The 24,779-nt window shown below is 39.5% G+C and overlaps 1 protein-coding gene across 7 annotated transcripts in view; it reads left to right on the top strand.

Moving 5' to 3' along the window:
* Positions 1-10,263: 10,263 nt before the first annotated feature.
* LOC127941558 (neurexin-2-like) overlaps positions 10,264-24,779 on the top strand; it is a 357,596-nt gene continuing 343,080 nt past the window's right edge. For 5 of the 7 annotated variants that reach the window (XM_052536726.1, XM_052536729.1, XM_052536725.1 and 2 more), the window contains exon 1: positions 10,265-10,553. The gene's annotated coding sequence lies outside the window, so the exon portion shown is untranslated. Of the gene's footprint in view, positions 10,554-24,779 lie in introns of all 7 variants that reach the window. The other 2 variants (XM_052536723.1, XM_052536721.1) reach the window with 1 other exon arrangement.

Here is a 24,779-nt window from a genome sequence, read left to right as displayed (position 1 = left end):
AGCTTCGAGTACCAGCAAGCGCCGGCAGGGGTGCCCTCGAAGAACTAGGGTTACATACGTGACCTAGAGATGTTCCTCTTAAGTAACTCGAGCTGCGTCAAAGCACTGCGATGAGCGATGCACCCTCGCTGCCAGACTAGTGTGTATCCGAAGAGCACAGCTTAGGACGAGAGGACTGTAGCGCCTGGAGTGACTGGCAAATCTAAGCCGTAGAACTTTGCAAAAGTGGAAGGCATGAAAGGCCTTGGAGGTCCCCACACCCGTGTAGAGTGAGCCTTGGCTCCCGACATCGGGGGAAGACTCTCAAGGAGTCTCTACTATCCAGTGACTAATAGTATGCTTAGAAGCAGGGAAACCCATCTTTGGGGGACCGTAGCATACAAGCAATTGGTCCAATTTTTTTTCCCCACAGGGCAGCTCTGTGGACGTATTCGTCCAGCACTCGAACTGGACACATACAATTTAGCTTCTCTTGGTCGGGTTCCTGAAAGGGAGGAGGACAGAAGGCCTGCAGCACTACAGGTTGTGGTGTGATAGAGGGAACCTTATGAACATATCCCGCTCGAGGGTATATGAACACTTTGGTCATGCCAGGTGCAAAATCAAGATAGGTAGGGGCCACTGAGAGGGCCTTTAAATCTCCTACTCTCATCAGAGAGGTAATTAACTTTTAATTAGGTTTTAAGGGTCAGATGTCTGTCTGAGATCGAATCGGCTCGAATGGAGATTTGCAAAGAAACTCTAAGACCACAACCAAGTCCCACGGGGGAATACAGGACCGAACTGGAGGTGTCAGCCTCAGCGCACCACGGACGAAACGTGTAACTAAGGGGTGTCTTCCCAAAGACTGACCATCAAGAGGGACATGGTAGGCCGCAATGGCCGCCATGTAAATCTTCAGCTTGGAGTAGGACAACCCTGCAGAGAGCCTTGCTTGTAGAAACTCCAGAACTGTACCAACTGGGCAGTTAGCTGAAAAATAGTTTCTGTTAAAACCTGACTCCTGAAATGGGGGTACTTCTTCTATAGCCCATTTTCTCAGTAGAGATGACATCTCTTGTCACAGCACTGTGGTTTCTTCTGAACTCACAATCGTGGGAGGAATCCCGTGGAAAGGAGGCAGGCCTTTTAGAAACCGAATGGTATATCCGTGACAAATTGTACGTAACACCCATTGTGGAATGCCAGGCAAGCATTCCTGTGCGGCCAGAAATAGCATTAATGGTCTCAAGACCTCCGTCTGCAGTTGTAATGTCTCCACATGCGTTAGAATGTCCAAGCATGGAAAGTTTGCGGCATCCCTAAGCATGGGAAATGCATGTGTCAAAGGTTCTGCGTTTCATTGTATATAATCCTGAAGTGTGTTCACGGCAGGATTTATTCAGACAGAATGAACATTGGGCCCCGCTGCTAGCAAGAACGTGTCAGCTTTGTGGGCCAATCCTTACGAGTGTGTGCCATAGGTGATGGCTATTCCTGTGAAGTGACTCATTGGTGGTGTGAGGATGTTGAATGTAAGCGCACCACCGACGGCTGACGTCACTCCGTTTCTCTGGGCCCACAAGGAATCAGCTGGCAGAAAGCAGCTGATTGCTGCTTCGCTGCCCTAAATTTCTCCACCACCAAGGTTACCAACCTCTCCAAACAGCCCATTCTTGGAGATCGGGGCATCCATAAAGGGGGGGTGAAATGCTCGTTTTCACTCAATATCCTGTTAATCTTGAGTACCTATAGAGCAGTACTGCATCCTTCATAAATCCAAAAAGTCTTTAGTTTTATTATATTCATAAGAGAAATGCCAGAAAAACACGACCGACTGGAGGCGTGACGTGTGGCCGGAGCTAAAGAATAGGCTTTTGCGTTGAGAGCATGTGGAAGCTGTGACATTACCGTGAGGGAAAAACCATCATCCAAAACAAACCATGGCTTACAGTCAGATTCAGCCGTTTATTTATGATCCAGAATCAGATCCAGAGGCTGAAACTGAACGAAAGCAGCAGCAGCAACGACTCGCTCTAAGCGGGGCTCGAACCCGGGTCTTGGCATGGGAGGGGACGCACTAACAAGGAGGCAGAGATATTTGAAGCAGTTTTACTTACCGCCTGCGGTTCCAACACACGATCGTGACCCTTTTTCCTTGGGATTGCATCATCCTTAAGAAATAAACGATACGCAAATCCGTCGTCAAACTGGGCCTTGTGAACAAGCATCTTCGAAACGCAGGGAACAAACAAAAACACTTGCACAACTCCGTTGATGCTCTGTAAAAATAAACTCCATCCACTGGTCCCTTAATGCTGTTTCTTTGGTAATCTGTGCAGGGTTGTCTTGCCCTGGCAACCAAAAACAGACTTCTTTTGTGACTTTTCGCAACGCTCTCGCTCTGATCAGTGGATTGCTCTGATCAGTGAAATGTCTGTGCTGCTCAGCCTCGCTATACGGGAGCGCGCGCTCTTCCGGCAGAAGTGCGTCAGGACCCATATAAGGAAATTCCGCTCCATCTAACGTCACACAGAGCCATACTCGAAAAAAACTTTCCAAAACTTGTGACAAACCGGAAGGAGTATTTTGGGAACAAAAATACTCCTTCAAATGTACAACTTAATTTTTGAAACTTTGTCCATGTTTAGCATGGGAATCCAACTCTTTAACAGTGTAAAAAACTCAGTATGCATGAAATAGCATTTCACCCCCCCCTTTAGAGGCTTATCTTTTTCTTTAATATCAGTGAGATCCCCGCCTCAACATACCTTCGAAGGAAGGAGGGGGTGAAACTTCCAGGCCGTGGGCGAGATCGGCATAAGATGTTTGGCAAGAGTCTCTTGATTCAACAAGGTGCTAAAAGCATTCTTTAGAAATGTTGGCCCATATTGATAGGATAGCATCTTGCAGTTGATGGAGATTTGTGGGATGCACATCCAGGGCACGAAGCTCCTGTTCTACCACTTCCCAAAGATGCACTATTGGGTTGAGATCTGGTGACTGTGGGGCCATTTTAGTACAGTGAACTCATTGTCATGTTCAAGAAACCAATTTGAAATGATTCAAGCTTTGTGACATGGTGCATTATCCTGCTGGAAGTAGCCATCAGAGGATGGGTACATGGTGGTCATAAAGGGATGGACATGGTCAGAAACAATGCTCAGGTAGGCCGTGGCATTTAAACGATGCCCAATTGGCACTAAGGGGCCTAAAGTGTGCCAAGAAAACATCCCCCACACCATTACACCACCACATTGCACAGTGGTAACAAGGCATGACGGATCCATGTTCTCATTCGGTTTATGCCAAATTCTGACTCTACCATCTGAATGTCTCAACAGAAATCGAAACTTATCAGACCAGGCAACATTTTTCCAGTCTTCAACTGTCCAATTTTGGTGAGCTCGTGCAAATTGTAGCCTCTTTTTCCTATTTGTAGTGGAAATGAGTGGTACCTGGTGGGGTCTTCTGCTGTTGAAGCCCATCTGCCTCAAGGTTGTGCGTGTTGTGGCTTCACAAATGCTGTGCTGCATACCTCGGTTTTATCGAGTGGTTATTTCAGTCAAAGTTGCTCTTCTATCAGCTTGAATCGTCCCATTCTCCTCTGACCTCTAGCATCAACAAGGCATTTTCGCCCAAAGGACTGCCCATACTGGACTTTTTTTCCCTTTTCACACCATTGTTTATATATATATATATATATATATATTAGGGGTGTAACGATACGCGTATTCGTATTGAACCGTTCGGTACGAGGCTTTCGGTACGCGGTACGCATTATGTACCGAACGGTTCGTTGGACTAAATAATTATATTTGGAAAAAAAAAAAAAAATTGAAATATAGTGAGATGCGTTCAACAAGGTAGTCCAATAACCCAAACGACTTAACAGGCAATGCCCCTGACACCCCCGAAGAAGAAAAGAAACGTACTAAAAATGCTTACAGTATGTTAGTCTACTCAGTCAGGCGCTTGCTCACTCAGCACGCGCTGAAGGCTCGTTGCAAAATGGCCAATGCGTTTAACAGACCAGAAATAGAAGATCCTCCAATAACCAACAGGTCTGGTGTTTGGGTGCACTTTACCAATCGATTGGGGCATCCAAACAAGCACGGAAATCAAAATGGACTAGTACGGTACTGTGTCGGAATTTCCTGAGCAGTACGATACAATTAACAGGCCTGCACGTTATAAGATAGAAGAACTGTTATAAATAGAACGTATGCACGGGTAGTTTCATCTTGGAATAGTGCAGCGCAAATCGCGTTGTATCTGAAGGGCAACGCTAAGCCCAGGGTCCAGTGCCGCGCATACAGCGTCCTGTGTGAAAGACCCTTTAGCCATATTGCAACGAGCCTTCAGCACGTACTGAGTGAGCGAGCACCTTACTCTGTAGTGGAAAACGCAGGTTTTAAGAACATGCTTAATGTAATTGAGCCCCGTTAGCCTACAATATTCCTTCACGAGCCCATTTCAGCCAGACCGTAATTCCTGCTTTGTTCCAAAAAACATAAACCCTATAGAGAACCAATTGAGTAAAAACACACTCAATATAAAGAGTTATAGAGTTCCATATAAAAAGTTACATCTTTGTATTTGTTCATAACTACTACAACAATATAACATTTTAATGTTATATAGCTCCCTCGTTGTTCAATGTAAAAAACAAAACAAAAAACATACTTTGTTAGTTTTAATAAATAATGGTTATGGTTTACAGTTTTTCTCAGTCGCTTTGGTACATTTCTCTAATCATTCTTGAGATTTGCAAAACAGTAAGTGCATTTCTCAAAACAACTCGTACAAATATCAAAACACAATGGATGACCTGCAAAAGCCAGTCTCTTGCTCAAAATCCTTAGTTCATCTCTCAAAAATAAATATCTGTGTCAATGAACATGTCAGTGCCATCAGAATGACAAGTCCTTGTGTCATAGTTTACGGATAAGACAGTCAAATTGCTTAGTCATGTTGTCAACATAACTGATGTATGTTCTGATGTAAACTACTGTATTGAACAGTATGCCATATGCTTATGTATGCCATATATCCATTTCAAAACTACACATTTACACATAACTGTTTGTGGGATGTTGATTGAAAGAGACTGGATAGAATTTCCAGTTACACTTTTACTAGTGGTCTGACCAAAAAAATAAAAAAATAAAAAATACTTTTACAATGCCATTGTGATATAGAAAAGGAAATATGGGAACAAAGATGAAAATAATTCCATTTTCAGAATTTGTAACTCTTGTGTTGTCCTTTGTCTATACAGTATAAGCTTTCCTACTGAAGATTCATGAGATGAACCTTTGAGCTATTTCAGAGAAATGGTTTATCATTGGTTTATCATCTACATTCTCTTCATTAGTAAAGATTCACTTGCACAATTCATGCCAAATTGACAAAACATCTAATAATAGTGTGTAAAAATACAAATAAAAAGTGTGCTTGGCAGTTTATGACAACTAGATTAACCATTTTGCATTTAATGACTTATACGATGAACTAAAGACTAGATGTTTTGGGAGGTAAGACTATTGCACAGAAAACTGTATAATACATTTTGAGCAACATGACATTAGCAACTGATAATGTAGGAAACCGCAGATAAATGTGCGTAATCAATTGCATGAATGTACAATAGCAATCGCAACTGTAATAAATAAAGGAAAAACTGAAAAACTGTAATAAATAAAGGAAATTTATCTGCCAATTTTTTCTTTTTGCTGTATCTAAAACATACCGAACCGTACCGAACCGTGACACCAGTGAATCGTATCAAACCGAACCGTGAATTTTGTGAACTGTTACACCCCTAATATGTATATATATATATATATATATATATATATATATAGATAGATAGATAGATAGATGGACGGACGGACGGACGGACGGACGGACGGACGGACGGACGGACGGACGGACGGACGGACGGACAGACAGACAGACAGACAGATAGATAGATAGATAGATAGATAGATAGATAGATAGATAGATAGATAGATAGATAGATAGATAGACAACACTCACTCACATTCACTGATCTATAATATAGAACTATATAGTACTATATAATATATATAGATCAGTGACTCCATTGCACAAATTGCTTTACTTCTGTTCAATTTTATTGAAATACAGTTCCTGTAATTCATATTCCTGTCATTCCAGTTCAAATTCGATTCTTCCTGGTCTGTGGCCAATTGAATTCAAAATCACGCTCATGATTTAAACCAGAGCTAATTCTTTAACTGTGAATTTTTCACAACCCATCATGCGATTAGATCTCTGTCATAAAACACAGCACCACCTGAAACAAAAACAACTGATCTTGTTACTGTTAATTCACATAATGAAAAATGTGCCACTGCGTTCTTGCCTAATTGACATCCAGTTAAGATGACAGATGGGCTGTGATTTATTTATAAGTATTTACCGCACTAAGAGGCGCGATTTTGCGGCATAATTACACTGGCACTAATAAACTGATATGAACTGCTGAATAATGAGTCGGAAGGCCCCGAGCTCCTCTGGCGTACTATCGCCTTGGTGCATTTAGATAAGACCACACCGAGCTGATGACCCAAATCTAAACCCACCACAAGAGCCAGTTCGCTGGCATCCTGCTCTGCTCAGAGCACAGAAGTGGTTAAATGCAGGCTCTTGTGTGTTTTAATCTCCCAATTGTGTTGAGTTAATTCACAGCCAGCCCTGGGGAAACGCTTGTGACTGCACAAAGACAACTGGCCGCTTTTCAAAATCTGTGTTGTGGCTTGCGTGAGTCTGAGAGATGCGACTTCGAAAGACAAAGTGAGTGTGTGTGAGAGAAAGAGAGTGTGAGAGAAATAGAACGCTTTTGTTAAAAATAAAGAGGGCACAATAGTGACAAGGAGACAGAAAGCCGTATACGATGATGCTTACATGATCAGTCACCCCCCTAAAGCAATCGCCATCTCAGGCCAGTAAATATTCACCCACTCTCCTACTATTTCATATTTCACTCACACGGTAATGACATGATTACATTCCAAGGTCCCCGTCATGCCGTCCTTCTGTTAGTGTGGCTATTCCTGAAACCACACATTATGGAGAGAAACAGATAGGGGGAGAGAGTGAGACAGATAGTCTATGTCCCATGTCCTTGTCACTCTGTATTAATATGTCTTCCATACAGCTGTGCTCTCTGGCCTCGAAGAGGCTTCAAGGTCTCCATGTCCACATGTTCCAGGTTTTAAACCCCTGTGATCGTTTAACACAAGTTATAGTGACAATGAGGCTTTTCTGACACACTCCACAACAGACTATCATTAGCTTCGCCAGCCTCAGAAAACTCACGCACACACACTTGCACGCTCTGCTTAACCATATCCACAAAATCCTCAACCATTTGCATGTTTTGCTTTGATGGAGCCTCTCATGCATAATGGCTCTCCAAGTTCAAAGTAGTGCGTGAGAAGCGAAAGAATGCAAGAAACGGCTTTATACGGGAGTAAGGGAAACTTCTACAATAATAATAATTGCAAATTATTAAATGATGCCACATCTCAATACAGATGAGGCAGGTCAGTCAAAGAACCTAAGTGGGTAAGGCACAGTTTGGAGAGGTTGGGTTTCCATCTGATGTTGTAAGATAGAGAGCCCCCCTCCTCAGTCATTTTGAGGCACTTGTTGCAATTCTCAAGAGTTTACAGGCGTTTTCAGAAATGAGACAGGAATGTCAAATGAAAAGCATTCAATTTTTGTGCTTTGCGAAGGCCTGCTTAACTTATGTCTGTTTAACAGTCATGCCATTTGCTTCATATAATGGATTGCTATCTGATCAGGAATGCACTTTCAACCTTTTTTTTTTCATTCTATTTTGCAATTTTTTTTCATTATTATTTTACAACAATTATCATTTTAATGATTTTAAATGTATTAAGTAAAACGAAACTATCTATCTATCTATCTATGTAATTTTCATTATTTTAAAACTATCGTCACTTTAATTATTTTTATTTAATTATTATTAATTCATAATTGTCAGTACATTTTTGTGGGGAGTCACAATACATGACATGTTTTATTATTATTTTTGTTTTTTTTAATTCAGGTGTATCACCTTTTTAAATTTTTACATTGTTATTTTTTTTATAATAATTTTCAGCATTTAGTATCATGATTGTTATTATATATATATTTACTGAATTTAATTCAAGGTTGTAACAAGTTTTGTATGTGACTCCCCAAAGATGTAGACATTTGTGATTCATAATAATTAAAATCTTGTAATATAATAACACATTTTAAAAAATGAAAATGTATATCTTTGTTAATTCATTCATTCTTTTAATTTGTTCAGTTTTAATGATCTTACAAGCATTTTTTATTATTTTCATTATTATGAATCACAAATGTCTGTACATCTTTGGTACATCTTTATTTTTTTCAGAATTTTGGTCACACCACATGACTTTGATTCAACAGCCAAATAGATTTTTTTTCCTTTAAAACATTAAGAAGCAGTGAAGCCTTTTTGTTTAAATCTTGGCTGAACAGACAACTGAGGTCCATGCTTTGTGCTTAAGGTTATTAGCTGAGGGTAATACATGGGGGAATTTTCACAGATACCATTAATCATACTAGCTGTTGTTTGAGTATTTGGCTCATTACACAAAGCTCACAAATGTAAAGTCATCTGTTAAACATTAATGCATTTAAAGATGATACATACCTAATATTATATGACTTTAGGACGAAATAAAAGCAAAAAAAAGAAAACATTAGAAATGTTTAACTTATAAAGCAGCCCGAAGCATTAGTTAATCAAGTGCATGAATCCATACGCATTAGCAAATGCATTTTACTTGTTTTGTGATTAAATTCTTTGATAAAATTATATGGTGAACAGTGTCTCATTTGAGGCCCAGAACATTTATTTCCCCTATTCATACTTACAGTATTTAATGACAACAGAAATTAACACCGGTCCTCAATTAAACACTGCTAAAGCTAATGTCAGTCAATTACAACGGTACATGGTTTGGTTACCTTAAATTTAACTCAGTGTCCACACAAGTGTTCTACCGAATAGTATGCAAAAATCAGTGTGTCAATAGAGTTGGATGCCTGGATGAATACCTAATAAATAGCATGCAAACAAAACCTAGATGACCTACTGTTTCCGCTGAGACACTGAAGTGTGTAAACAATGGACATTTTGCTGTCTCATGGCCATTTGAAACAAGGTGGCTCATTTCAAGAGGAAGTAATTGGTACTATAAGTACCTATAGCATGAATGATATTCCTGATTAGATTTTTTTTAACACATACACACACACCAGAGTACATTTGGGGTTGTTGTTAGTTCGCCATCATAGGTTAAGGATCATATGGGTCATAGAACAATAGCAAAAGGCAGATGTTATATGTCCAGGAAAATATTTACACACCTGCATGTCTAAAGAAAGCACTTCATCAACTGTTGAGAAGCAAGTCCTTCACTGAATTCAGTACATTATGAAAGTACAGAAATATGTAAACATCATAGCCCTAAATGCCCTGTAGAGACTCATAATGTTCGTAACTGCAGGTTAATTATGATACATCGACTACAGCAGTAATATTCAGTAATTTGTGCAAAAATAAAAAAAATATGAATAATAATAATAATAATAATAGTGAGATACACATGAAACATTGACTTGAGCTGAAATTAATTTATCTTACTGGTAGGCTAAAGCAGAGACAAAGTAGATGACAGATAATAATAGCGTACAATGCGTATATGGACAACAGTCATTATAAATATCTGACTCTTGAAATCCGTGACTGACCAATCAAAAGTAGGCTACTGCAATGGACAACAATAATTGTTTTTAATAAATATTTGACCTAAAACCTCAGATTGACCAAACAGTGGCCTATTCCACAGATCCGTGTAATAAAAGTGTTTAAATGAAATGCAATATTAAATCAACAACGAAAACAACAACAACAACAAAATAAAGATTAAATAAATAAATAAAATGAATGCATGGATGAATACAAAAACTAACACTTTAATTATGTTATTATGAATATTTATTGAGCCATGTGAAACCTGTTTTTAATTCCAGAGAGTATTTAAAGTAAATATTTTAGGGTTTCGGCAGACCATAAAGGTTGGGGACCACTGGTTTAAACGGATTAAGGGACAGTAGGGGGATGGATGAGACGCAGTAACTGGACATAGCCGGCTGTCCAGATTCTGATAAAGTAAGTCACATTGAGACCGGTGCCGCAGTCATCATGTCGTCCGTGAGGCTGGAAGGAGAAGTGCTCGCGCGGGATGATTGGTGAGGTGTTCCACTGACCGCGCCCTCATAACCGCTACCGGGAGAACGCGCATAGAGCGGCAGATCTGCTGTGGCGTTTCATGCAGGCTGAGCGGCTTGACGCGCTCACACGGTCGTCGTCTGTACGGCAGCGAGAGGGGAGGGCAAACGCCGCATTTCGCGTTTCTGGACTATACAAAAGACAAACGAACAATTTCCTGTGAGAAGTGGGGATAACGCGCGCTTTCTTTCAGCCCCAAACACAGGTAAGAGCACTTCTGTGTGTCTCTGCAGATGCTTCTGTCATCAGAATATGTGTTTTCAGAAATGCAGGTGATGCGCGGGGCTGGGGAAGTAAACGGATGGTGTTGACTCATAAGCGAAGATGTTGTTTTCTGTTCTGTGTTACTGTAAAGCCCTCGGAAGTGTGGCTTTTTAAATATCCCTCGTTGGTAATGGTTTTGAACACCTGCGTGCCAGCTTAGCGTTACTAACTGGCGCTGTGTGTATTGATTTGCCCCAATTCGAGTCATGCCATGTGCGGCTCTCAGATGCACGACAGAGAGAGAGAGAGAAAGAAAGAGAGAGAGAGAGAGATGGAAAAGCCGTTGGAATAAAACAGCCTTTTGTTTGGATAAGCGGCTGTTTTATCCTCCGAATGGGTTCTGAACTGATAAAATGTTTGCTTCTGTTGAACGAATTTTCGGAGGGTATGTCCTTCTGACCCTTTAACCAAGTTCACAGAGAACGGGATACATGTAAACATATGGTCTGAATAAATTGTTTGCATGACTTGTAATGTCAGCGGAGGCCTGCGTGAGAGTGTTTCTGGACATATCGAATGTTTTGAGACGATTGAGCCTCTTTTATGCATCGTCATTTACGAATCAAGTTCCTCACATAATATTTTTTATGGTGCAAGTCACATTAAAATTGCTCCCAGGCAACTCAAATATATGATGTCATTATTTTCTGTCATGTTGCTCCAAACCAAAATGATTTTCTTCCTTTTGTTGAAGGCATATTTAGGGATTTCCTAGTCACTTTTGTCCATGTGATGACAGTGCATCTTGACCTTAAGATATTAAACTTAACAAATGGTCTGAAATGCCCAAAAATGATCATGAAAGTGATAAGAATAATGCTTTCTGCAATAATAAATTTCTGTTGTTTTTCAGTTATAATTTTCCCCAGTTGAACATGAGTAGCAGATGAGTCTGTTTTGTGAACACATCATTCAGGCTAGTTTTGTGAACCGGATAAACAGCATAATCTACATATAAAAAAAACAAAAACAAAAAAAACTTTGTGCTAGATATTTCATACATTTCGAGTGAAATTTTGGTCCGTTCCTTGCAAAAGCAATCCCTAGAAGACTTGAAATGTAGACTTCTGTTCTATTTGTTGACTATTGTATGGTAACATGCATTAATTGTAAAAATATCATTCTATTAGGTAACATTACTTAATGCATAAACTAACAATACACTTGTTCCACTATTTTATTATTTTTTTGTTAATATAAGCTAATATAAATACATTAGTTCATTGTTTGTTCATGTTAGACGAGGTCCATGAAATATGGACCGATGCAACTTTTCACGTTATTAGCAATACAATAGCATATGTTAATATTAACATTATAACCTAAGACTAATAAATGTTTTACAAATATTTTTCATTTACAATCTTATCGTAAAATGTTGCTTATGATGCTTGATTGACAGATTTATTTATTCATTGCATCTTTTTTTTTTTTTACATTGGAAGAATTCTGTAAAGGTATTGAACATGAGAGTGAGTATATGACAATCACATTTAATTTCTATTAGCCTCCTATACATTGGTCAGCTTTAATGGATATCAGCCCATCAATAGAAGGAAGCCACCAAAACACTATGTTTATATCCTTTTGGTATCGCCCTTTTGAACATCTGTTGTCTTTTTCTGCTGTTGCCATGTTGCAACCCTCTATTAGCTCTATCACCAACTGTTCCGTGGCAGGGCAACCAAGGCTGAAGAACTGAGGATAACTCGATTGTGAGCTGGTGTCAGATAAATCTTTATGGGCTCTGGTGTGTGAAAATCCAGTAGCACTAGCTGTGGATGACAATACATCATCGATGTAATTAAATTCACTGTTTATTATTAGTATATGATTTACACCACTAATTGCATACGAGTCCCTTGCGTAGTAACAGCTTAGGTGAATCAGTCAAATTGAGTCTTGATAAATGTAGGCTATATTCAGACTTCTGTTCCTAAAGTTTACAACCGAGACATGCTCTAGATAAACTCCAGTTCTTAGGTTGATCAAAACGAAAGGGCTGCTGTTATTGAAAGGCTTGAGTAATCAATATCACATAATAGTTGCTGTCTGTCAGCGTAATAGGTTAGTTGGACAGTTGTTGGAACCAATTATGAGGCTATAAAAACGTGGACACAAAGATGCAGATGGTTTCGCTCTGTGCATGAAGACCATTAAATGATTCCCGGTCATGGGGATATGGGTCAGTAATGGAAAACACTGCTTTGAACATGTTAGCCGGTCTGTGCCATTTGCAGCTTTGTACTTTGTTTCATGAGCATTTTTAAAACCGTGCTATAATAAGAAAATAAATCAAATGCCTTCTGTTTTCAAGCACCATCGATTATTCATTCAGCTATGCAGCAGCAAGGATGTCAAAACAACATCACAGCCCATCACCAGGAGCTTGACCTAGCTTTCCTTCCAGGTAGCTGTAGGGAAAAAGAGGGGATTTTACTAAGGGGATGCCCACTGCCAGAATGCACATCTGGGTTTTGCATGGCTCATCTTATTCATCCATAGCTGGAACACAGTATTTCACCCTGTTGCACTGATTCAAAATCAGTTTTGCAGTTGCTGTCATGCTTGCGGTTTGGATTTGGACAAGCGAGGCAGGTCCCACTTCAGGAAAATGAGAGGAGAGCAGAAGGGGGGACCAGCATTATCAATAGCCTCCCATGAGTGTTAGGCCTGGAACTAAATCTCATCTCACCAGCTGATAAGGAGTATCGCTGGCTGTCATTGGGCTCAGAGATACCAAGAAAGGAGAGGGAGGAAGGAAAGCTGGTGGCTTTCCTGATGGACAGGTGGTGTTCCTTTTTTTCCTTCCCCTGTCTGTACACATGAAGGTTGACTGGCTTGTTTGTGCTGTTTTTATTTGATTTATTATTCTTTGTCCTTTTGTGCTGTCCTTTGGCATCTGTGTATGAGGAACCATTTCGAAAGGAATGCCACAGTTAGTCATGCTTGAGGATCTGCCGGTAACAAATTTTCATGTTGCAATTAATTGCTAATGCTTTTATCATGGTATACTTGTATTATCACGGTATTTAAATTTAGTTTAACAAAAGTGGTCATAATATAGTATAACAGGTTTAATAACTTTTTTCTTATAACAAAAATAACTATGCAATAAAGCAACACAGACAAATATATTAAGTTAAAAGTTTTACACAGATTAAAGTGCAAAAGAACTATAAAGACCAATGGGTATCTCTTTACAATAAGATCTCATTAGTTAACATTAGTTAATGCATTAACATTCACAATGAGAAATAGTTACATTTGCAACAGAAAAAATAAATAATAATAAATAAAAAAAATAAATAATAATAATTCATGTTAGCTCATTAAATGACACAGTTGCAACTGTTTGATTTTAACAATGTGTTATTAAATATTGGAATGCCTAAGATTGATGAATGTTCAGAAGAATTATTCATTGGCAGTTTATGTTAACTAATGAATTAACTAATGTTAACTAATGAAGCCCTAATTTAAAGTGTGAATGAACAATAAAGAATCAAAACACTTTCAAAACAATATCTAGGGTATGTTGTAGTCAAATTTAAAATAAAAGTTTGAAAATAAATAGCCTGTTAAGTCTAAATATTTAAGTATTTGCCAATGTGATGAACAACACAACTATTTAAATATGTTTTAGAAAGTAGAGCAGATGCTTTATTTATGGGGTTTCTAGGGTAACTGCTGCATTTTCTGCAGTTTAGCGCCATCTGCTGTCAGAGAGTGAATGTGGTTTCATTCAGTGCATCTCTCACGTGTTCCCCCTTGTGCTTCTCATGCGTGCTTGCTTACATCAGAACAGCTTCTTTTACGCAGCATACAGTGGTGTTGTGCATTTTTACCAGTTGATGGGAAATGTATTCTTAAAATGAATTCCAAATTCGGAATAATTTGTAATATATAAATATTCACTATTTAGAAGTGCCCACAATAAAAATTATTGTACATATTCATTACCTTGATATATCGCATTACCGAATACCGGCACATGTCTAGTCTTGTTAGGATTGAATTTTGCCTGGTGCAGCTCGCACAGTGACCCAGTGTTGGGTAACTGACAAGTTGTCAGATCGTTTGTGTGTTGCTTAATTAATTACTTTTTAAAGCATTTTGCAATTAGCATGATGATAGTTCATCATTACATTGCCTCATGATGTCTTCCATTGTAATGCTCATGCTGGGTGTGAATTAGACTTACTAAGCTGCATGATGATCTATACTTTTATTTAATTATTAAATGTGAGATGAGCACAAAACAAAAGGAAAACATGCATTATTATACATTAGGATTGCATAATTTTTAATTGAGATCAGTATTACGGCTGCTGTGGTGATGTGTCAATTACAGCAGTCTATTTAAGTCTACACTTGTTCATTGTAATTTTTTTTTTATCTGTTTTTTTTTTTTGGTTTTGGTTGATAGGTTATTTGTCCTAGGATCCTGATAAATTAAATAATAGATAAATAATACCATGGAAATTAAATTGCAAATGCTATTATCTTCACTAACTTTCTTTTTCCTTTTTTTTTTTTTTCCTTTTTTTCTTTGATTAACTCTCTAAAAACGCTACCAATTTATTCATGTTATTTTTAACAAAAGATTTTGAGAAAATGAAACTTTTTCTAAAAATGAATATGTATTTTGTTTTTTTAAGTTTTGTATAGTGTTATTTATGGTGGCCTGTTTTAATTTTAGTTTTAGTCTAGTCTTTGTGTGAATCTGTCGTTTTAGTTTTAAATTTAGTTTTTGTTACGTTCATATTCTTTTTAGTCTAGTTTTAGTCGATGAGAACTGATGACATTTAGTCTAGTTTTAGTCAATGAAAATTGTATTTTAGTCTCTTTTTAGTAATTCCATTCTATTTAACCCAGTCAATATAGTACAAGTACCTAGTAGTATAGACAAAACCAAAATGTTCTTTTAGCCAAACCCATTTCAAACAAGGTTATCTTGTTATATTATTTGTTACCTTATACACTCAAGAATACATCCATTCCAGACACGTGACGGAAGACTCTCTGATTTGAATTTACAACATTTATTTTACCAACCAAATATGTTAGAAGTACACACACACATATTTAAATTAAAAGCAATAAATAAAAATAATAATCTGCAAATTTTTCTCCCAAAGACGAACCCCAGCTGGCCGACCATCGTTCCCTTTCTGTGTCAAGGCTGATTTATACTCAACACGTTCGCTAAGGGGAGCACGGAAAATATGAGATCATCGCGGTGTTGCGGGATGTTCGCTTTGAGTGCGTGCAAACTTATTTTGTGTGGTGTAACTTTCCGCATGGCTCCGCATCCACATGCACGAGATCATGGCGATTCTAGCCAAACATGCACGTCTGTGCCAGTGTTTGTGTGAAACGGAAGCAGTTTAAAGAGGGGGTGAAATGCTCGTTTTCACTCAATATCCTGTTAATCTTGAGTACCTATAGAGTAGTACTGCATCCTTCATAACTCCAAAAAGTCTTTATTTTTATTATATTTATAAGAGAAAGATAGTCTGTACCGATTTTTCCTGGAAAAACACGAGCGCCTAGAGGCGTGACGTGTGGGCGGAGCTAAAGAATCACGAGCACCAGTAGGCTTTTGTGTTGAGAGCATGTGGAAGCTGTGACACAGATCCAGAGGCTGAAATTTAACAAGAGCAGCATCAGCAAAGGCGTCTCTATGTGGTATGTACTGAAACTGTATATATTTGCTTAGCGGTTTTAGAAAATGACTAAGTTCCACTTGATGTCGTCTTTTTTTTTTTTTTTTTTTTAAGCTGTACATGTGGAAAGGGCAGTTTGATGACAACATCGCATGTTGTTTACTTGATGTGCTTACGCGCTGATAGCTAAGTTAACAACACAGAGATATTTGAAGCAGTTTTACTCACCGCCTGCGGTTCCAACACACGATCGTGACCCTTTTTCGTTGGGACTGCATTATCCTTAAGAAATAAACGATGTGCAAATCCGTCGTCAAACTGGGCCTTGTTTGTAAAACAAGCATCTTCGAAATGCAGGGAACAAACAAAAACACTTGCACAACCCTGTTGATGCTCTGTAAAAATAAACTCCATCCACTGGTCCCTTAATGCTGTTTCTCTTTTGGTAATCTGTGCAGGGTTGTCTTGCCCTGGCAACCAAAAACACACTTCTTTTGTGACTTTTCTCGACGCTCTCGCTCTGATCAGGCTGTGCTCAGCCTCTCATTGCTCTGCTATACGGGAGCGCCCGCTCCTCCGGCAGAAGTGCCTTAGGACCCATATAAGGAAATTCCGCTCCATCTAACGTCACACAGAGCCATACTCGAAAAAACTTTCCGAAACTTGTGACAAACCGGAAGGAGTATTTTTGGAACAAAAATACTCCTTCAAACGTACAACTTAATTTTTGAAACTTTGTCCATGTTTAGCATGGGAATCCAACTCTTTAACAGTGTAAAAAACTCAGTATGCATGAAATAGCATTTCACCCCCCCTTTAATGTGAAGTTCAAACTCCATCAGGTACTTTTTGATGAAAAAGTTTGCTTCATTTGTCCAAGGCTTCTTATTTGAAGTACGTTTTATTTTTATTGTATAAAATAGAATAATAATTAATTTAGATATTAATTATACACTATTTTCTTACAGTTGTTTTAAGTTTGTATGTAAAGAAGTTATTAATTCATCAACTCATTCATCACAAGGCAAAGGCCTTCTCACCGGTGAATCTCTGATATTGTGTACTTGTATAGCCCTATGGTATCTCCTTAGCATATTGTTGCTGCAGGCTATCATTACTTACTGATAACATGTGACACAGATCCATCCCATCCCACCGTAGTCACAGGAAGACACACTTAAAAGAGCTACAGAAAGATTCAGGCCTTGTCTCTGTTTGCTTTCTGACTCACTGGCCAGACTCCTGCTATTTGGCTGTCTCACTTTTCAGCACTTCTTGCATGGACAGATCCTTGATGTGCAATACATGTACAGTCTCCCTTTCAGTGTGGAAGGCTGTCTATTGATGCTGTGGAGGGTGAAGGAACGATCCACCCTAAGGGAGGCCAGACATCCACAACTTCAAAGCATTTCACTGATGTCTGGGAAGAAGGTTGCATGCCTAGTTCTCCGGAGGAGCTGCCCCTCTGTCTGGTGGAGCTCACTTATTTGTCCTGTATTTTGCAGTGTTCATGATGAAGGATTGGCATCAATGAAAAGCCCTTGTGCTGAGCTGAGTCACATGACTGTATCTATGTGAGCTCATAGCTAATTTGTTGTGTCTCTTAAGTCACTAGGCAGTCCAGAAATCAGCTAAGACTTTGTTTAGACACAGTGAATGTAATTTTGTTTAGGCTGAAGCAAATTGGGATACCAAGGAGAGTGTGGAGAATGGGTTTAGGCAGCCATTAGGTGAATACATATGCACGCACAATGGCCACACGTTGTTCACACATAATGCTCATTCTATCAAGGTCCAAGGTCACGCATGCCCAGTTCGTCTACATGCACAAACACGCGGTCTCTCTTAAGGCAACACACGGCCTGGAGTACCAGGCAGCTTTTAATCCAGGCTGACGTGTGACTCAGTCCCCATGCCAGCCAAAGCAAGACGGGGAAAAAAATGCTAGGGATCACTTCTCTGGATGATGATAAGTTGGGAAAAAGGTCACTGCTGAGATCCTCGTGTCTGTTTCCACCTCCAGGGAAGTAATTTTTTATTTATTTTGTACCCTCCTTTCCATTTCGCTCATTGGCATCGGATGAACTTTACTTGCTAACCCAAATGAATTGTTAATGGACCTCAGGTCATTGGGAAGCTTTCAAACACTGTGCACGTTCGCAATGGTGTGAAACCAGTGATTAAGGCCGCTTAGGCACTTATCATTACAAGAGGTCCAGGTCAGACTCGCTAGTCACCCAGGCAGCCTTTGAAGCCGCAGATTACACTGTGTAGCTTGAACCGCAGTACTCAACATTAGCAGCGCAGCCCACGACATACAATAATGCTGCGTTATGGATAAGCGTGGCTGGTTTTGGTATGAATCCCTGATTTATTTTGAGGCGGTCTGGAGGGATAGACTTGGACCCATTCCAGAGTGATGCAGAAAGCAGATAATTAAAGGAGCCCACTGCTTTTCGTGAATGTTTTGAGAGTAGGTAGAATGGGGTAAGCAGCAACAGATAGGGTAGGTAATTACCTGGCATTACAGAAAAGGAGAAGGTGCCAGATGCCAGAGCGAGTAGGAGGAGGGGTGGGCAGATATGAGCAGAGTAAATGCTTTGCTCTACGTGCGACCTAGCATTCCTGTTGTCTTATAAACTAAGTGCAAGTTCACGTGACCTGCCCTCCAGTTTATTTCCCCGCTTCACCATAGTCGTGTTCTGTTTACACTGCATTTGCATAGTTGCATAGCAGATGCCTTTAACCGGGTCAGGTTTCCATAGTTTTCCGTAGTTTTGCATATTCTGTGTATTTTTGATTTTAAGGCCTAGTTTGTCCCAGAACATCCTCCATAATTCCAGAGTCATTATGTTACAGAAACACAATCAAAGCGTCTGCTCTCTTTGTGGCATCATGCCATGGCGACTACAAAAAACACGTTGTTTTTGAAAAATATGCCATGTCATAAATGCTTTTAAAAAATTCTAATCCTAAACGCAGCTTATTGATTTTTTTTTTAGTTTTGACAAACATTACATTTTCAAGACATGAAGCAACAGCCAAAGATGTCTGTCTGCATGATTAAGGACATGGCATCAGTGTTTTAGAGGGAGTGAATTTAAAGACCTTTCCGAATAGGGTCTTGGTGCAAATTGTGTAGCAGCTACTGTAAAGCACAGGGCTAATTAAACCACTACTGAGCTTGTCCGCAATACCAGGGCGGAAGTGTTATCAATAGTGAGCTTGTGCAAGCCTCCGGGGCATATAACTTTACACTGCGACATTCGCAGCCACTGCTGATCCACCTCCTTGTGCCCAGTGACCTCCCAGCAGTGCACAGGGGACGTGGATTACAAAGCAATGGAGAGATGGAGGGGAAAAAGAGAGATTGTTAAAAGAAAGGGAAGCAGGAATAGGAATGGGGCCACTAGTTTTCTTGGTAGACCATTTTATTCGATATTTTTAGCAGCAGTACTTTTGAAACACTGTGCTTAAATACATCCTATTTAGAGCAACATGCAGATCTTTGGTCATTGTGTCAAGTCTTGCAAGTTTTTTTGAAGTTGCAATGAAAGCGAGGTAGCGATAGATCTTTTCCTTCTATATTGTGGTGAACATATGAGTGAAATATGTTCAGAAAGAATAGAAGTCACCAGAAAGAAGTCTGATATTTTGATTAAAAATTAAGAACACAAAACATATATGAATTATACACAATAAGATAAGAAACACATTTTAGAAAAAAGGGTGAATTTCCAATTTATGCCAACTTTTAAATATCCAACCACAGCTGTTTTAGGATGCGTCTGGAAACCCCAGCATGTTTGAATTCAAGGATGTGTCATGTTAATGCCCCATAAGATTTGTTCAACTTGTGTCTGGTGAATCCCAAAAAGCCTAATTATACTGGGCTTCCTTAACATCGATTAATCAACTAGTCATTCAGGCAACCCTCCAACCAGCCAGTTTTGAAAATATGTAGCTTTACACATCCCCAGGCAGAAGAGGCCAGAGGAGGGAGGGGAGAGAAGTGACTGAAAGTGAAAGAGGAGCAGCAGGAGAGTGATAGGGGTTGGCCTGGCCTCGGTTATGGCACAACAATGGAGGTCAGGTGATAAACAGCCGATTGCTTCAGTGGCTCCTCAGTTCACACTCCTTTCTGAGAGGCAGGAGACAGGAGATTTACTTCAGGCTGATAGGTGTTGGACTGACAGCTGCTACAGGAGGGCTGTAAATCTTGTGAAGTTAAACAGCTGTCTGACCACCCATCCGTCATGGCACAGAGGCAGAGACGGGCAGCAGCAGCCGCCGCTGTGCCAGCGATGACTGGCTCGTCTCCAGGCCACACTTCGGCACACAGTCACATGGCTCCCTCGTCCTCATGCCAGCTTGATGTCAGCACTGAAACACACTCATTTGTCCTCATTGCCGATGTGCTAGCATGGCCGAGCCCTGGGGAAGAGATCTGGACAGATCGGGAGGTAGTTTCTAGTCGCTTTCTGATTGGTGTGATCTGCACCGTGTGGCCTAAGCATACTGCCATCACCTCCACCCCTCTTACTAATTTCTTATAATTTGCAGCCCAATCTAATCCTGTAGCATGGCTTGTTGTATGTCCCACTCTTCGATAAATGCCAGGCTGTCAGTGCCCCTCCTGCATCCATCATCTTTGCTGTGTTAAATCTGATGGTAATATATGCAAAATGGCTCCCCTTTGTTACCGTGATTGCCAGTGATTTGTCAGTATGCATACTTCCAGTTGATGGCTATGTGACTTTCAGTTTTCCAATTAGCAAATGCCCTGATCGTAGTAGTTCTGTGTCCACTTCTGAAATGGCATGATTCATTCATACATATGACAAAAAATGACCTAATTAAATTGAAGGAGACACTAAGAGACATATTCTGTTTGTTAGCAGACAGATATTTTATTCTCTAGATGAGTGTAAAAATTAATTCCCTAAGCAGCAGAAGTTCCCTAATATTAATAAGTAACCTAAAACACACAAGCTGTGATTTTTAGAATTTTAGCTAAACAAACTAAAATCTTCGCAGGAATTAAAGGTCCCGGGCTTAACTGCAGTGCACATTGACTCAAACAAGACAAAAAAGGACAATTTGTTGTTTCGCAACCGTCTGGCTTCATATCTTGCAGAGGCCTGTATCACATGAACGTGTGACATAGAGGCTCTTCTGTAATCAGACACGGATACATGGTAGAGCTCCTGCTTGACAGCTGCAGTGCTCCGTCACAGGCTCGATTTGCAATGTGCACAGCTTACCACACACTGTGTCACCTAAACTCTTTTGTCCCTCATTGCTGCATAGAGGTTGCAAGTTTACAAAACTAGCTAACAGTGCTAACGAGGACTTCACTGTTGCTGCAAACTTTAGTGTGATTTTCGGTAGTGACTGTTGCGTACTTTGATGTTAGTTATGGGACAGTGTCCACCAGAGGCTACTGGCAGCTGGCAGGGTCCACTCATCTGAGTGATGACAATCCGATTAGCTTCACCTGAACGCATCACAGTCATCTCAAAATTCCCACAGGTCAGAAAAAAACTACAGAGAAAGGCAGAGATTAAGAAGGGTCAAAACCATTTTGTGTTCTTGTGGTGCAGTTTAGAACAGCAGCGGGCTCAGTAGTGTGCCCTGTGGCACCTCACTGTAATAGCTGCTTGCATACTGTTTTTTTTTTCTTGCAGTGGCTGCTGATTTTGAAGCCGATGGAGTATGTGACGTTCTACTGAATCTCAGAAACCGTCAGTCAAAGCCTACAAGGCCATTTATGCCATATTGGAAAAGAAAAATCTCTGAATGATGCCGTTTCTGCTGAGGTTGTGCTTTTTTCTGATGGTTTGATGCACATTGCAGGCATATATGCAGGGAAGTTAGTTTTATCTTTATCAGTCAGGGGAGATTGACATAAGGCATTTAACTTTTCCTAATGGAGAGGGATGGATAAGGGATGTTTTTTTTTGTTGTTTTTTTAAATCTTATAAAAAGCATGCATTTGTTTCAAATATATGTGAAAATATGCATGCTGGTGACAAGATGATGGATAATGGGTCATCTTGGTCCACTCTAAATTGGTTTTATTTATGATGGCTCTTCTTGAGAGCAGTAATGGAGGAATAGTATTTTGTTTGAATCACCATATGCATTTATCCATTTTGTTTCCATTTTGGCAATCAAACTGCTGCTCATCTCGTCAAATACTTATATGAATACATTCAAAAATACTTCCAGGAGAATCATACTTGGTAACACACATGGGTTACACACACACCATACAGTATTCACTGACTCTGAAATACCCACATCTTTAACCTACACACACTCTGTCACTTGCTTTCCCTACCATTTCCACACCTCTCTTGTTTCCTTGCTTACACACACACATTTTCTACTTTGTGCTGATGAAATGCACAGTTGAACTTGCAGAGGTAAAGCTTTTTCTGGCGTACCTCCTGGACACATTCAGAGCTAAAAAGAAAATTCAAATATGTAATAACATGCGTTTAATCATCATAATTATAATCTGTGAACGGCTAGATATTTATATATGTGAATAGTAATGCTAATGGTTGGCTTTCTCTGAGTATTTTATAGACCTCTGTTGTGTGAACCTGAGGGGAACTTGACTTTATGTAACCAATTGATCCCAAAGTAAATCACAAAGTAAAAGTTAGTTTTTAGAAAAAAAAATTATATCACAGTTTGTTTTCAAATGCCACTGATATTTTGTTTGATATAATTTCAAATAAGTTTTATGTAAAATATATGATAGACAGTGAGCAGTTACAAAAGATACTCTGGGTTTGTTTAATTGTTCTCATTGATGTCTACAATAAATGTGTATCTAATTCTGTCAGGTATTTTTATACTTTATTTATTTTATTTATTTCTTATTTATACTTATATTCATTCTGGATTTTTGTTTTATTTATTTATTTTTTGTCAGATTTTTAAAACATGAAAGAGGGGGAAAAAGAGAATGCCTTTTCATTCCTCAGTTTAATCCTTTTAAGTGGTTCAATCACACATTGCTGTTATTAGCTATGAGTGAACCATTTACACTGCTTAAATGGGACTGACCCCCCCCCCCCCCCAGATACATTAAGTGGTGGAGTTGGCGTGCAAACACTCTCTGTGGACTACTGTATGTATCGTAGGTCAAAATGTGAACACATTTGTTGACCGACCTCACCAAAGTATAGGTAATTAGATATAAAAACCTATTTTCAGTCCACTGAAAGTCAGATGTGTTGCTGTAGGTGATAATATGTTCATACTTAATTTTTTTTTATTTTTACCACTGCTTAATATTCAGAGTGAACTATGTACAAGTAAGCCATTTACACTCTGTAGCTCTTTGGTCTCATGTTTAAGTTTATTAAAAACCCAGTCACTTCATCCAAAGAATAAACCTCATGATGATCAATTATACTTTAGGGTTCACTGATTTGAGATCACACTGTCCAACTGGACATAAAATGATTAAGAACAGTAAAGCTAACAAACAATTGTGCTGCCTTTACATTGTATATCATGCCGCTCTGCCAGACATTGACAACAGCAAATTGATTGTTTTTTCCCAGACATATTTACTAGTTAACCAGCCGGATATAATCGAACACTGTTTTCCACCTCCAATCCCCATTGGCCCATGATGGAGCTATTGTGAGAGGAATGGAGAGTGAAGAGGAATTCTGATTAGATTAGAGGAGGGAGGAGATGGAGATGACGGCCAGGAGAGAGAAAAATTAGGGGATTGAAGACGTGGAGTCTGTAGAGGGAATATGTGTGCAGCAGAGCTGAAAAAGGCCAGCCAGGAGCACATACCTAATTAAACTAATTCAGCAGGCCTGGAGCTCTGCCGCTGGGCACCTGCACACGCTTCTTCATCCCCTCTTTTCCCTATCACTCGAGTTTCCTTTTATTTGACTGACTGACAGGCTGATTCATGATTCCTCCTCTCCCTTGCAGTGAGCTCCAGCAGACACTTCAGCTGAGTTTGAGAGTCTCTTGGCTGCACTCTGAGAAAAAAAAAAAAAAAAAAAAAAACAGCAGGGGAAACCTTCAGCTCACTGGGGTCTTGTGACTAACTAACTGCATCTCATCTCCTCCTCCATCCTCCCCCCTTCTCTTCCTTCTCTCTTTATCTCTTTTAAGTCTCTTCTCTTCCCTTTGCTCATTTCTTTGTTCCTTTCTTATCTCTTTTCTCTTTTTCTTCTCTTTGTCTTTTAGGACGACACCTCATCTATGTCTCATTCAGTATTATTTGAGTTAAATGCATATATTGTAGTTTTTTGAAATAATTAATTTTTATATTTTGATTTTTAAAGTTTTTGGGTCCTATCATACACCCGGCAAAGCGGGAAAACCAGATCCAGGCAGAGCTCGGCAGCAGGTAGACAGTAGGCGGAGCAAGCAGTCCGGAGGGAACACGTTGACAGCCATGTATACATGTTTGTTGTTCTGTAGCATATGCAGCAAAAATATCTAAGATAAAT

The sequence above is a fragment of the Carassius gibelio genome, chromosome A21 (genome assembly GCF_023724105.1).
Source record: "Carassius gibelio isolate Cgi1373 ecotype wild population from Czech Republic chromosome A21, carGib1.2-hapl.c, whole genome shotgun sequence".
Taxonomy (NCBI): Eukaryota; Metazoa; Chordata; class Actinopteri; order Cypriniformes; family Cyprinidae; genus Carassius; species Carassius gibelio.
Note: the sequence above shows the minus strand (reverse complement) of the source record. Positions and strands in the feature narration are given on the sequence as shown.